Source organism: Neofelis nebulosa, chromosome 3 (assembly GCF_028018385.1).
Source record: "Neofelis nebulosa isolate mNeoNeb1 chromosome 3, mNeoNeb1.pri, whole genome shotgun sequence".
Lineage (NCBI taxonomy): Eukaryota > Metazoa > Chordata > Mammalia > Carnivora > Felidae > Neofelis > Neofelis nebulosa.
Window position 1 is genome coordinate 80,969,104 of NC_080784.1, and position 14,693 is coordinate 80,983,796.

The window sequence follows — 14,693 nt, forward strand, 5'->3', positions numbered from 1 at the left end:
GCTTTATTTGTAATTGCCAAAACTTGATGTCCTTTAGTAGGTGAAAAGATAAACTGTGGTACATCTAGAAAATGGAATATTGTTCAGCTCTAAAAACAAATGAGTTATCAAGTCATGAAAAGATATAGAGGAACCTTTTATATATATGAGTAAGTGAAAGAAATTAATCTGAAAAGGCTACATACTATGATTCCAACTATATGGCATTCTGGAAAAGGCAAAACTATGGAGACAGTAAAAAGACGAGTGGTTACCAGAGGTCAGAGGGGAAAGAAGGGATGAACAGGCAGAGCACAGAAATTTTTTAGGGTGGGGCAACTGGCTGCCTCAGTCAGTGGAGCATGCAACTCTTGATCTCAGCATTGTGAGTTGGAGCTCTACACTGGGTGTAGAGATTACTTAAAACTTAAAAAAAATTTTTTTTTTTTTAGGGCAGTGAAGCTATTCTGTATGATATTATAATGGAAGATATATGTCATTAAACATGTGTCAAAAGTCATAGAATGTACAACACCAGGAATGAACCTTAATGTAAATATAGACTTTGGGTGATAATATTAACTCTCCATTCCCTAGGATTTGTTGATATTATCATTTATTGTACTTGTTATTTTTTGTTTAGTGACTTTCCTAATTTTGTTTTTAATTTTATTTTTAAGTAATCTCTACACCTGGGACGCCTGGGTGGCTCAGTAGGTTGAGCGTCCGACTTCGGCTCGGGTCATGATCTCACGGTCTGTGAGTTCAAGCCCCGTGTCGGGCTCTCTGCTGACGGCTCAGAGTCTGGAGCCTGCTTTGGATTCTGTGTCTCCCTCTCTCTCTGACCCTCCCCTGCTCATGCTCTGTCTCTCTATCTCTGTCAAAAATAAATAAAACATTAAAAAAAATTTAAGTAATCTCTACACCCAACACTCAAACTTACAACCCAGAGATCAAGAGTTGCATGCCCTATCAACTGAATTAGCCAGGCACCTGTTTAGTGACTTTTCTGAACTAATTCTGCAGTCTGTTCTTTGTTGTATGTAGCCCCTGAAGTATCTGTTATGGTAGCTTAGTGGTCACCTAATGATTGGCCACAGATTTTCTTAAATACTTGGAACCAAGGGATATCCCAGTCTTTGGAGAGAACCTATGTATATTTGTTGTGGCATGCATTCAACATTCACCAGTCACTTTACAACTCTGCCTTAGCCATCACGTCCTTCTTTCTTAGAACCTCAAAGTCAGGAGGGAGTGAGTTTAGGGCTTTCTTGAATCTTTCCTTAGCATCCACACTTCCCTGAGCATGCATTTAGCCTTTTAGATTTTCAGCTTTGTAAGCTTACAGGACACTCATAGCCCAGCCTTTCTGATTAATCTATTATTTACCCCAGCTATTATCTATCACAGCAGGAGCAGCAACCTAAGACATTATACTGTAAATGTTTTCAATAAATGCCCTGTGGGAAGGAGCTTTAGCATGAGGCTAGTCTGGAGTTAAAATAAAGACAAGCCTATATTTGAGGGAGCCAACAGGCAGTTTAGAACAAATACAGTTGACCCTTGAGCAACATGGGGGTTAGGGATGGTGAACCCCTCCGTCTCCCCCTGTGCAGTTGGGAATCCTGTTATAACTTTTGATTCCCCCAAAACGTAACTAATAGCCTACTACCATTGACCATAAGCCTTACCAGTAACATAAACAGTCAATTAACCCATATTTTGTATATGTATTATATACTATGTTCTTACAACAAAGTAAGAAAAAAAAAATAAGAAAATCATAATGAAGGGGTGCCTGAGTGGCTCAGTTGGTTGAGCGTCTGATTTCAGCTGAGGTCATGTTCTGCGGTTCTTGAGCTCAAGACCTGCATCAGGCTTGCTGCTTTCAGCCTGTCAGTGCAGAGCCCACTTTGGATCCTCTGTCCCCACCACCACTCTGCCCCTCTCCTGCTCACACTGTGTTTCTCAAAAAATAAATAAAACTTAAAAAAAGAAAAAATCATAATGAAAATACATTTATACTGTACTGTATTTATTGAAAAAAAAAATCTGCATGTAAGTGGTCCCATGCAGTTCAAGCCTATATTGTTCAAGGGTGAACGGCAATGAATTACAATTCTTTGCTTATGAGGTATGTTTTGCTCCCTCTGGTATCAGGAATGCAGACTGTTATTTTTACAGTTACCACTGATCTGAGGAGCAAGGGATGGGGCTGGCATAGGTTAAAACACCATAAATTTTATAGTTCTTTAATAAAAAACAGCCATTTCTCCTGAGTATTTGACAAGTTGCTACAGGCCTTTCACTAATTTCCAAAATTACAAAAAAAGTTGATTCTGACATTTTTGCCCATTTTTCATTTCCTTTATGGGGGGGGTGAAATTTGGAGTATACTACTGTGCTATTTTCACTGATATCACCTCAGGTCATTTTTAACCCCAATAGTAGCCAGTCAAGGGCTAAGCACAATGTAGGTGACTAATACATCTTTTAGATCTTTTTGAGATTTAACTGATCAGAATGTTCAGTTTTGTGTCCAGAAGTCAGTTCTTTATAGAATTTCTATCTTTCAGCATCTTGAAAAATCCAAGTTTATGGTGGCTGTGCAGTAAGTACTTGTCCAAAAATAGGCTGTACAGGTGTTCTAGGCAAGATCAGATCCTGATAAGTTTCACCTCTAAGATGATCTTCAATTTTCAGATTCTTAAATTCTAAATAGTTAACTTACTTTCTGATAGTGCTCTTACAAACATGGTGAACATTCCTAAAACCTGCGGACTTTCTGCAAGAAGTGTGGCAAGCACCAACCCTACAAGTAAGGACAAGAAAAGCAAATATTCTCTTTACGCCCAGGGAAAGTGGCATTATGACAGGAAGCAGAGTGGCTTTGGTGGGCAGACTAAGCTGATTTTCCAGAAAAAGGCTAAAACTACAAAGAAGATTGTGCTGAGGCTTGAATGTGTTGAGCCCAACTACAGGTCTAAGAGAATGCTGGTTTTGAAGAGATGCAAACATTTTGAACTGGAAAGAGATAAGAAGAGAAAGGGCCAAATGATTCAGTTCGAGGCCTCATATTTTGTTACATTATGAAGACAATAAAATCTTGAGGTTATGTTAAAAAATAGTGAATGCAAATTCTCAGAAATGATTTACACCAACCCAAGTCGGTAAAAAAAAACCCTTAATTTATAAATCATAGTATCAATTTAGATAACCAACATCAGTCCATTTTTTTGGGGCGGGGGGGGGGAGGGACACTGTTTCCCAGTATATTAGTGCCCTTGGAAGAAACCAGGACAAAGAATTGCTTGGTGAGCATAGTGTAGAATAGTGTAGTTGGGTGTTCTTGTAAAATATTTCTTCTAGACAGGGTATCAGAGATAACTTCCATCCCTAACTCTGATCCTCATTTGTGAAATGTTAATTACAGTACCTGCCTAAAAGTATTTGTGTTAGGATTAATGAAATTACACACATCCATGAACCATGATATCACTACAAATGACAAAAACCAATTCCATTTTACCTTAGACAAAAAGAAAAAGTCATAATTTACAGAATCCAAAGAATGGATGGATGGACAACCAAACCATAGAAAGAGCAGAGATGCCATAACTTTCTCCCCATCCTTGTTTAACTTTATTCTGTGTGTCAACTCTGTTCCCTGCCACTACAGCCTGGTTTTCTTCACTTGTTGAAGAATATGGTCACTGACAACTCCTCCTACGCACTACATTTTATAATGTGGCTACTGGAGATTCTTTTTTAAAATTTTTGTCTCAATTCTTGTTAGAAAGTAGAAGGGTTCTGTTTGAATTAGTTATATGCTCAACTCTGACGAAATCAATTGTGGCCGAAAAACTGGGAATATGTAGGAACATGGGCATTTGCCCACAAAAGCCACAATGTTTAAGCTGACAGAGGAATAATGTGGCCAATTGTATTATTAACTTATTTGCTCCTCCCTTTCCATGTATATGTATATGTGACTTGAAGTGTCCCTTTCCTTGTTAAGAGTATATATCCCCAATCCATCAAGGTTGAGCTTAGTCATATGATATCTTCTAGCCAATGAAGTGAAAGGACATGACATACAACACACTTGTGCAGAAGCTTTAAGAAGTATTGTGATTTTGGGGCGCCTGGGTGGCTCAGTCGTTTGAGCGTCCAACTTCAGCTCAGGTCATGATCTTGCGGTTTGTGAGTTCGAGCCCTGCATCGGGCTCTGTGCAGACAGCTGAGAGCCTGAAGCCTGCTTCAGATTCTGTGTCTCTCCATCTCTCGGCCCCTCCCCTGTTCATGCTCTGTGTCTCTCTGTCTCTCAAAAATAAATAAACGTTAAAAAAAATTTAAAAAAAAGGTATTGTGATTTTAGGGGTGCCTGGCTGGCTCAGTCATAAGGGTGTGTGACTCTTGGTCTCAGAGTCATGATTTCAAGCCCCACCTTGGGCCTAGAGATTAAACAAACAAACAAGCAAACAAACTTAAAAAAAAAAAAAAAAAAGAGGCATTGTGATTTAGTAGCAGCTTTCCCCCATCCCTGCCATGAGAATGGGCAGGTCTTCTTCAGCCTGGAATCAGGATGAGACAAGATATGGTGCACAGCAGAGTCTTCTAAAAGCCTGAAGCAACACTGTAGGCAACTTATGATCTATACGTAATATAAGCAAGAAGGTACTTTGTTTTGTAAACCACTGAACTCACAGTTGTTTGTTATATAGCATAACTCAGTGAAAGTTGACAAGTATAAGAAGTTCCCAGAAAAAGAGAGGGGAGATGCTGGCTGGTGAAATATTAAATCACTTAAACATTAAGTTACTTAATGCATTCAATAGACTTCCCTGGAGAAACACCAATAAATTCCAACTTTCCAACTCTCACTTTCAGTAAGTTACAAAAACTCCTCATAAAGATGAATTATAATATAGCTTCCCGCTACTATCTGAAAGCAGAATATTCCTATGAAAGCTGTGTAAGCTGAAATGGCATAAACTGAAGAATATTCCCCGTTTTCCAAAAGTCTGTGTTCCATCACTTTGCTTTTAGAAAAGACCTACATTAGTACCTATTTTCACAAGCCAAAAGAAATCTGAAGAGGAGTTTATACCAATATGGTGAGAAAAATATGCCATTCATATTCCTTATATTTATCTATTCTATATGCTATTGGCCCAATTGGATTTGGGAAAGACTCCGGTCTTATTTATAAACCATTCCTTCGAATAGTGCTTGTCTAAAAAACAATACATCTTACCCAGGATTTTATTTTCCTCCACTATTAATTTCAGAGGATTCTCCCAATCAGAGTCTTGGCTGTTCTCTTCTCATTCAACATTTTGATTTGGGCACTTCTACCCTCTGCACACTTTCCATTTAGAATAATAACCACTTACAAAACTCAACCTACCAGTAGAATTAAAACCTCCAAATATAATTCTAGACCAGATCTTGCTTGTGAGCTCTAAATACATTTTCTTACCTTGTCACTGGACATCTTCACTTGGTACTGATTGATATCTCACATACAGCCATTAAACTCATGTCTTTTTCTTCAATTCTGGCTGTTGTTGTTGTTGTTGTTGTTATTGTTGCCTGAACTGCCTATCCTGGTTGCCAGCACCATGATGTATCCAAGTCCCTATAGCTAAAAAGTTTTGGCATTCTCCCCTTTCCTTATGTCTTTGGTACTCCTATCATATAACTGTTTCAAGTTGATTAGATTCTGTTCTCTACACATCTTCCAAATCATCATTTCTCTGATCTTCCTACTATTGCCCTTAGCTTAGTTTACCACACATTTAATTGCTTTTTAAGTTCTAGTCACTATCTGAATGCTGGAGATAAGGAATGAATAAGGGTATACTTCCTAAGGCCTAGAACTCACTTTTTAGTCAGAAACACAAACATATCATTTCACTTATATAATTGGGTAAGTGCTAAGATAGAGTTATAGATGGGAGATCATAAGAAATCAAAAAAATATAGGGGAGGGACCAAGATGGCAGAGCAGCATGGAAGTTTTTTGCATCTCTCATCCCTGAAATACAGCTAGATCAACACCAAACCATCTTGCACACCTAGAAAATTGATCTGAGTATCAACTCAACAATCTACATAACTTGAACCACAGAAGTCAGCAGGTACACGGCATGGAGAAGTGAACTGGGAAAGAGAGAAGCTGCAGAGGGTAAAGAGCTGTTTTTGCTTTTAGAGAGAGGATGGAGACAGGGGGTAGAGTACTGGAAAGGCATTTTCCCCTACCCCAAAAGTGGCTGGAGAGAAAAAGAAAGACTGAAAACACCCTAAGGGAATTAACAAGGGATAAAGAAGAGGGTTTGGATACCATTAAGACTATGAACAGGGGAGTGCAGAGTCTGAAACTCTGCAGCTCGATACCTGGTGGAGCTCTGGTGGGAAGGGCGAATCCCCAGGAGCAGAAAGTGAGGTCCAAGGGGTCCGAGGGCCACACGGGGAGGCAGTTCCCTCCTGAGAGGACATTTGTGTGTGGCCTCCCCACAGGCAAACGTCCCAGAGGACCCCGGAAAATGGCCATGTTTGCTGGTGTTGGAACAAGGACATTAAGAAATGGTGAAGCCAGACACCAGATGTATATTGCAATTTACCATAATCCCTGAAAGGCCTCTGCTATGCAATTGCATGAACCTTTTCTGGGGTGGACTGGCACCTGGCCCCAGTCTCTGGGCATCTTCAGTGGTGCGGTCATGTGAATATTCCTGGGGGTGGGCCAGCCCCGGATATTGTTTGGCAAGACCCTCCTCCAGAGGGTCTGAGCAGGTTAAAGTCACAGGGCCTCAAAAGTGAGGGGTTTGGAAACATAGCCCCATCTGAGATAAAACTCAGGAGGCAGGTGCCACCTGGCAGGCTGATGACTTGGTTATTGATAGGGTAGAAGCGGGGAGTGGATGAAAGCCAGAGACAAAGGAGGGGTGCTTGATTGTTGGTTGGCAAGAGCACAGAATTCTGATACCAGACATTGGGTAGCTGGGTGACACCATTTTCACCTCTCTCATGCATGTGCATACATGCATACATGTGCCACAAGATATAGCCCTGATAAACAAAGCAGGGCCATCTAATGGAGAATGGAGTCATTACACCAAGCCCCATCCAACTGGACCAACCATGCTCTAGAGGAACACCACAAGTCTTTCTGCCTGCTTAGTTTACAGACTATAAAGTGCTTCATAGTTTGACTTCTAGGGGAAACTGGATGTAATTTCAATCATATTCCATTCCATTTGTCAGTCCATCTATTCAATTTTTTCCTTTTTCTTTTCCTTTCTTATTGTTGAATACAGAGGGAAAAATTATTTTTATTTTCCTTTTTAATAAAAAAGATTATTATTGAATTTTTTCAATGATATTTTTTAATTTTTTGAAAATTTTATTCTATTTTACTTTCATTTCATTTTATTCTATTTTATTGTATTCATTTAATAAAATTTTTTTTAATGTTTATTTTTGAGAGAGAGAGAGTGCAAGCAGGGGAGGGACAGAGAGAGAAGGAGACACAGAATCCAAAGCAGGCTCCAGGCTCTGAGCTGTCAGCACAGAGCGCGAAATGGGGCTCAAGCCCACAAGCTGTGAGATCATGACCTGAGCCAAAGTCTGTCACTTAACCGACTGAGCCACCCAGGCACCCCTATTATAGTCATTTTTTTAAATTTTTCAAATGTTTTCCTTTTCTTTTCTTTCCCCTTTCCTTCTATTCTATCAAGCTTTTTTCAACAATCAGATGATAACACACCTAGGATCTAGCATCCTTTAGCTGATTTTTTTTGTTCTTTTAAGTTTAATTTTATTATTTTTCTTCCTCCAAAATGACAATACGAAGGAATTCACCCCAAAAGAAAGAACAGAAAGAAATGACAGCCAGGGACCTAATCAACAGGGATACAAGCAAGATGTCTGAACCAGAATTTAGAATCATGATAATAATAATACTACCTGGGGTTGGAAAATAAAATAGAATCTCTTTCTGTGGATATAAAGGAAGTAAAATTTAGGCAGGACGAAATTAAAAATGCCATAACTAAGCTGCAATTTTGAATGGCTGCCACAGTGGCAAGGATGGATGAAGCAGAGCAGCCAATCAGTGATACAGAGGACAAACTTATGTAGAAAAATGAAGCAGAAAAAAAAGGGGGAGACTAAGGCACAAGAGCACGATATAACAATTAGAAAACTCTGTGACTCATTAAAAAGGAATAATATCCGAATCATAGGGGTCCCAGAAAATGAGGAGAGAGAAAAAGGGGTAGAAAGTTTATGTGAGCAAATCATAGTGGAAAACTTTCCTAACTGGTGAAAGACACAGACATCAAAATCCAGGAAGCACAGAGGACTCCCATTAGATTAAACAAAAACCGACCATCAGCGAGGCATATCATAGTCAAATTCACAAAACATACAGACAAAGAGAGAATCATGAAAGCAGCAAAGGAAAAAAAAGTCCTTAACCTACAAGGGAAGACAGATCAGGTTTGCAACAGACCTATCCACAGAAACTTGGCAGGCCAAAAAGGAGTGGCAGGATGTATTCAACGTGCTGATTCAGAAAAAATATGCAGCCAAGAATTCTTTAGCCAGCAAGGCTAAAGTCATTGAAAATAGAGAGATGAAAAGTTTCCCAAACAAAAACTAAAGGAATTTGTGACCACTAAACCAGCGCTGCCAGAAATTTTAAGGGGGACTCTCTGAGGGGAGAAAAGATGAAACAAAACAAAAAAGCAACAAAGCAACAAAGACTAGAAAGGACCGGAGAACACCACCAGAGACTCCAACTCTGCAGGCAACACAATGGCAGTAAATTTGTATCTTTCAGTACTCACTCTAAATGTCAATGGACTAAATGCTCCAATCAAAATACATAGAGTAACAGGATGGATGAGAAAACAAGATCCATCTATATGCTGTTTACAAGAGACCCTCTTTAGACCTAAAGACACCTTCAGATTGAAAGTAAGGGGATGGAAAACCATCTATCATGCTAATGGTTGCCAAAAGAAAGCCAGACTAGCCATACTTATATCAGACAGTCTAGATTTTAAAATAAAGACTGTAACAAGTGATGAAGAAGGGCATTATATCATAATTAAGGGGTCTATCCACCATGAAGACCTAACAATTTTAAACATCTATGCCCCAAACGTGGAGAACCCAAATATATACACCAATTAGCCACAAACATACAGGAACTCATTGATAATAATAACATAATAGTAGGAGGCTTCAACACCCCACTTACAGCAATAGATAGATCATCTAAACCAAAAATCAACAAGGAAACAGTGGTTTGAATGACACACTGGACCAGATGAATTTAACAGATATATTCAGAACGTTTCATCCTAAAGCAGCAGAATACACATTCTCCTTGGGCGCACATGGAACATTCTCCAGAATAGATCACATACTGGGACACAAATCAGCCCTCAACAAGTACAAAAAGATCGGCATCATACTATGCATATTTTCAGACCACAACGCTATGAAACTCAAAATCAACCACAAGAAAAAAATTGGAAAGACAACAAATACTTAGAAACTAAAGAACATCCTACTAAAGAATGAATGGCCTAACCAAGGAATTAAAGAGGAAATTAAAAAGTACATGGAAGGGGCGCCTGGGTGGCGCAGTCGGTTAAGCGTCCGACTTCAGCCAGGTCACGATCTCGCGGTCCGTGAGTTCGAGCCCCGCGTCAGGCTCTGGGCTGATGGCTCGGAGCCTGGAGCCTGTTTCCGATTCTGTGTCTCCCTCTCTCTCTGCCCCTCCCCCGTTCATGCTCTGTCTCTCTCTGTCCCAAAAATAAAAATAAAAAACGTTGAAAAAAAAAAAAAAATTAAAAAAAAGTACATGGAAGCCAATGAAAATGATAACACCACAGCCCAAAACCTCTGGGATGCAGCAAAAGCAATCATAAGAGGGAAGTATAGAGCAATCCAGGCCTTCCTAAAGAAGGAAGAAAGGTCTCAGATATACAACCTAACCTTACACTTTAAAGAGCTGGAAAAAGAACAGCAAATAAAACCCAAAACCAGAAGACAGGAAATAATAAAGATTAGAGCAGAAATCAATGCTATCAAAATTAAAAACAACAGAACAGATCAATGAAACCTGAAGCTGGTTCTTTGAAAGAATTAATAAAATTGACAACCCCCTAGCCAGTTTGACCAAAAAGTAAAAGGAAAGGACCAAAATAAATAAAATCAAGAATGAACGAGGAGAGATCACAACCAACACCACAGAAATACAAACAATAATAAGAGAATATTATGAGCAATTATACTGCAATAAATTGGGCAATCTGGAAGAAATGGACAAATTCCTAGAAACATATAAACTACCAAAACTGAAACAAGAAGAAATAGAAAATTTGAGCAGACCCATAACCAGCAAAGAAATTGAGTTAGTAATAAAAAATCTCCCAAAAAACAAGAGTCCAGGGCTAGATGGCTTTCCAAGGGAATTCTACCAAACATTTATTTATTTATTTATTTTTAATTTTTTTTTTTTTTTACATTTATTTATTTTTGAGACAGAGAGAGACAGAGCATGAATGGGGGAGGGTCAGAGAGAGGGAGACACAGAATCTGAAACAGGCTCCAGGCTCTGAGCTGTCAGCACAGAGCCCGACACGGGGCTCGAACTCATGGACCGCGAGATCATGACCTGAGCCGAAGTCGGTCGCTTAACCGACTGAGCCACCCAGGCGCCCCTCTACCAAACATTTAAAGAAGACTTAACACCTATTCTTTTGAATCTGTTTCAAAAAATAGAAATGGAAGGAAACTTCCAAAATCTTTCTATGAAGCCAGCATTAGCTTAATTCCAAAACCAGACAAAGACCCCACTAAAAAGGAGAACTACAGACCAATTTCCCTGATGAACATGGATGTAAAAATCCTCAACAAGATACTAGTCAATGGATCCAACAATACATTAAAAGAATTATTCACCACGACCAAGTGGGATTTATACCTGGGATGCAGGCCTGGTTCGATATCCACAAAACAATCAATGCGATGCATCACATTAATAAAAGAAAGGACAAGAACTACATGATCCTCTCAATAGATGCAGACAAAGCATATGACAAAATACACAATTGTTTTTTGTATTTTGCACACAGGGCAAAAGAAGGGGGCTATTATAAAATCCTAACTGTAGTAAAGTAAAAAAGATTGAAGAAACTGGGAATATTTAGCAATGGGATGTATCAATGTAAATTTCAGTGGTCCATGGCCGGTAGTGCGCTGTTGATCCAATTATATGTATTTTTTTCTCCAACAAGTAATTCAATATGATTCTATTCTTTATCATATAGCAACAACTTCATTCAAAGGAATAGAGAATCTTCACAATTCTTGCGAAGCCAGAAATAATTTTTCTACTCCCTACATTGCCTTTATATTGCATACCTTAAATACTTTAAGTATATCAGATATAACAGAAGCTTGCACCATACCCCCCACCCCTACCACGTATTTTAGACTCACTCAGAGAACTTTTTAAAAGAATTTATGCCCAGACCCCACCAGGCCAATTAAATCAGTATCTTTAGGTATAAGGCCTAGACACTGTTATTGTTTAAAAGCTCCTCAGATGATTCTAAAATGCACAGCGAGTTCAGAACAAGGCTCCAAACTACAAAACTGTAAAACAAACTAAATCACACGAAAAGATATGAATCTCCACAGAAAGTATAAACATGAGATACTTGTGCCTGGCAAGCTGTTTATCTCTTCTTAATGAACTTCCTGTGAGCCTTTTTTTCCCCGTTAACCTTCAACTTTACAAATTGGAAAGTTGACTGAGAGACTTTCAGTTGGTTTTGCTTCCTTGTTTGGCATGTGTGGTTTGTTGACAAGCTGCCCAGAACGTGGTCAAAAACAACCACAATTAAACCTGCCTCTGAGTCAGCAGTTTTCTAATCAGTGGGTTTTTCTTGGAACCCTAAAAAGGGTGAACTAGAACACATAAATGGAGGAATCAACTAGACTCTCTAATTCTAAAGATTACAGTTTTGGTTGTGAGATGGGAGTGAGAGGAAGGGTATTGTGAACAATGGAGCGATACCTTCAACATATTTTTGTAACGTTTATTTTTGACAGAGAGAGAGAGAGACAGAGCATGAGCAGAAAGGGGGCAGAGAGAGAGGGAGACACAGAATCCAAAGCAGACTCCTGGCTCTGAGCTGTCAGCACAGAACCCTACGCCAGGCTTGAACTCACAGACCATGAGATCTTGACCTGAGCCGAAGTCAGATGCTCAACTGACTGAACCACCCAGGTACCCCGATACCTTTAATATTTTTAAAGAAAACTTTAAGGATCAAGAAGTAAAATCTATATTTTATGATTGTTTTGCAACATACTTTTGAGTTTTTTGTAATGGAATATAATGCCTTTTCAAAAGGACTGAAAGAATTACTATAAATACAATTAACCTTCAATAAATCTGAAAAATCTAATTCTAAGTCTTAATTAGGAATGAGGTAATAAAAGAAAATAGTAAAATATATTTTATTCCATTTTTCTTCCATGTTAGTCGTGTGAGTTCATTTTTTTCAAGTGGCTTACCCTATATAGTGTCCAAGGTATAAACTACAAATAAATGCAAATAACTTATTTCTCCGTGTAGATAAATCACATCAGAACTCAGTAAACCTTAGTAGCTCACAAAGGTACCTGACGTATTTTACAAACAGCAGGTAGCACCCCTTGTACTTTTTTAGCAGTGGTCACTGACCACAGGTTGATACTGTAGGTGATGATGCAATAGAAGTTGGCTCCTTTCATTTTTTCTCTGCCTTCTCTTCACTTCCTGCCAAGCCCCTTCATTTCTTAGCCTATATTGGTAACATTTGTCCACCTTAAGCTTCATGTGGTCTAGATGTTTGAGATATGCAGGTTATCTCAATAAACCAACAGATCAAAAAAACAAAACAAGTAAAATAAGACAAAAGAAACCTTGTCCCTGTGGAATAGGAAAGCATGTCCTGATATGCTGTTAATAAGATAACCTGTTAAGTAAACTAATTCAGCTGAATGGTGGACTCACATAGATTACTAGAATGATGAAGTCTAAGTGATTCCCCATTGACTCAAATCTCTGCAGAGAAAGCTTGGGAGGTTTCCCTTTGGTTTCTGAAGGGAGATTCCAGCCAATTACATTAGACTCTTAAATGATATGAGTTGCACCATTTCTGATCAAGTGCTTAAAGGTGTTTGTGACATAACTTTCATTAATAATCCAGATAAATTTTGGGGCACCTGGGTGGCTCAGTCGATTAAGCGTCCGACTTCAGCTCACGTCATGATCTCGTGTTTCATGGGTTCGAGCCCCGTGTTGGGCTCTGTGCTGACAGCTCGGAGCCTGGAGCCTGCTTCAGATTCTGTGTTTCCCTCTCTCTTTCAAAGATAAACAGAAAAATAAAAAATAATCCAGTAAGTTTTAAATAACTCTAAAGGTAAACAATGCCTAGCACTAAATATACCTTATATATAAAATGCTTTTACACATCTCATTATCTCATTTGATGGTTATATCAATCTTATGTCCAAAGTAGGAAATGTAGCTTTGTTAGGCCTTTTTACAAATAATGCTTCTTAAGGAAAGGTTATTGGAGGGGCAGAAAAGGACCAAGTTTGCACTAGAATGTACTTTTTTGTTTTGTATTGTTCAGTGGCCTTTGCATGTTCTACTACATCCTATTGGGACTAGCATTTCAAGCTTGTTAGGGAAAAATCATATAGTTAAATCTTAAATTGCTTAGTACAAAAAGTGGCAATTCAGAAGGGGAGAGAAAAAAGGATGTGAACGATGGGGAAAATCTACAAGTGAAACCTGGTAGTGGAATGTACTTTCCATTAAAATTTAAAAAAAAATTTTGAGTCCTTACTCTGAACTAGACTCTGCTAGAGGTAAAGCTTACAAAAATGGTTAAGAACAGTTACTGCCTTTGAGGAACTTTCTGACTGCAGGAGGAGATTATAATCTAGTAACCTGGACTTTGAAGAACTGATTAGGGTTTACAGTGGTAAGTGCCCAGACGAAGAGTGGTTCAAATAATCAGATCAATAGAGAAGGCAGAAAATGGTAGGAGCCCCCCAAAGTTAGATATGCAAATGGTCTTATTTTTTGTTAAGTAAAATATTCACTACTGAGATGTTTGAAAATGAGGACAAAAATGACTTCTTTCAGCTGTAATTTCCACGTGCCCCCCTCCCCTTTTAAAGTTTTGAATCCATCCCTTAGGGGCCACACTTGAAGGTAGAACATTTTTTCCTATGTTATTAATATAGCCAGTATACAGTGGTGACCCATCGAACAGTGAAATAGATCCTAAACTCGTTTTAAAATAACAGAGAGCTTGGGTTTGAGTCACGCCTTTCCCACTACCCAGTTTTGTGATACTGGGCAAGTAACTTCTCAGAATGTCCCCTTTGCCGCCTTTAAGATTGTGATTTAGAAGCCCACCTCACGGGGTTTTGTGAGGATGATTTTAAATAACGCCTGTGAAAGCATTTGCTCCACTACATCTAGGGTGCGTTTGTTAACTTTTGGCTCTTTTCAGTCTCGCCATTTTGAGATGAGGCATCCCGATCCAAATATCTTAAAACATCACCACAAACGCCTGACCTCCTCACAGCCACCCATGTCCCTCACGGTCGGGTGCAGCTTTGCG

The 14,693-nt window shown here is 38.9% G+C and overlaps 1 protein-coding gene and 1 pseudogene across 1 annotated transcript in view; both read left to right on the plus strand.

Moving 5' to 3' along the window:
- PRMT9 (protein arginine methyltransferase 9) overlaps positions 1–14,693 on the plus strand; it is a 94,933-nt gene that overhangs the window by 42,057 nt on the left and 38,183 nt on the right. The gene's annotated exons all lie outside the window — the stretch shown is intronic.
- On the plus strand, positions 2,734–3,072 carry LOC131508004 (large ribosomal subunit protein eL42-like; annotated as a pseudogene).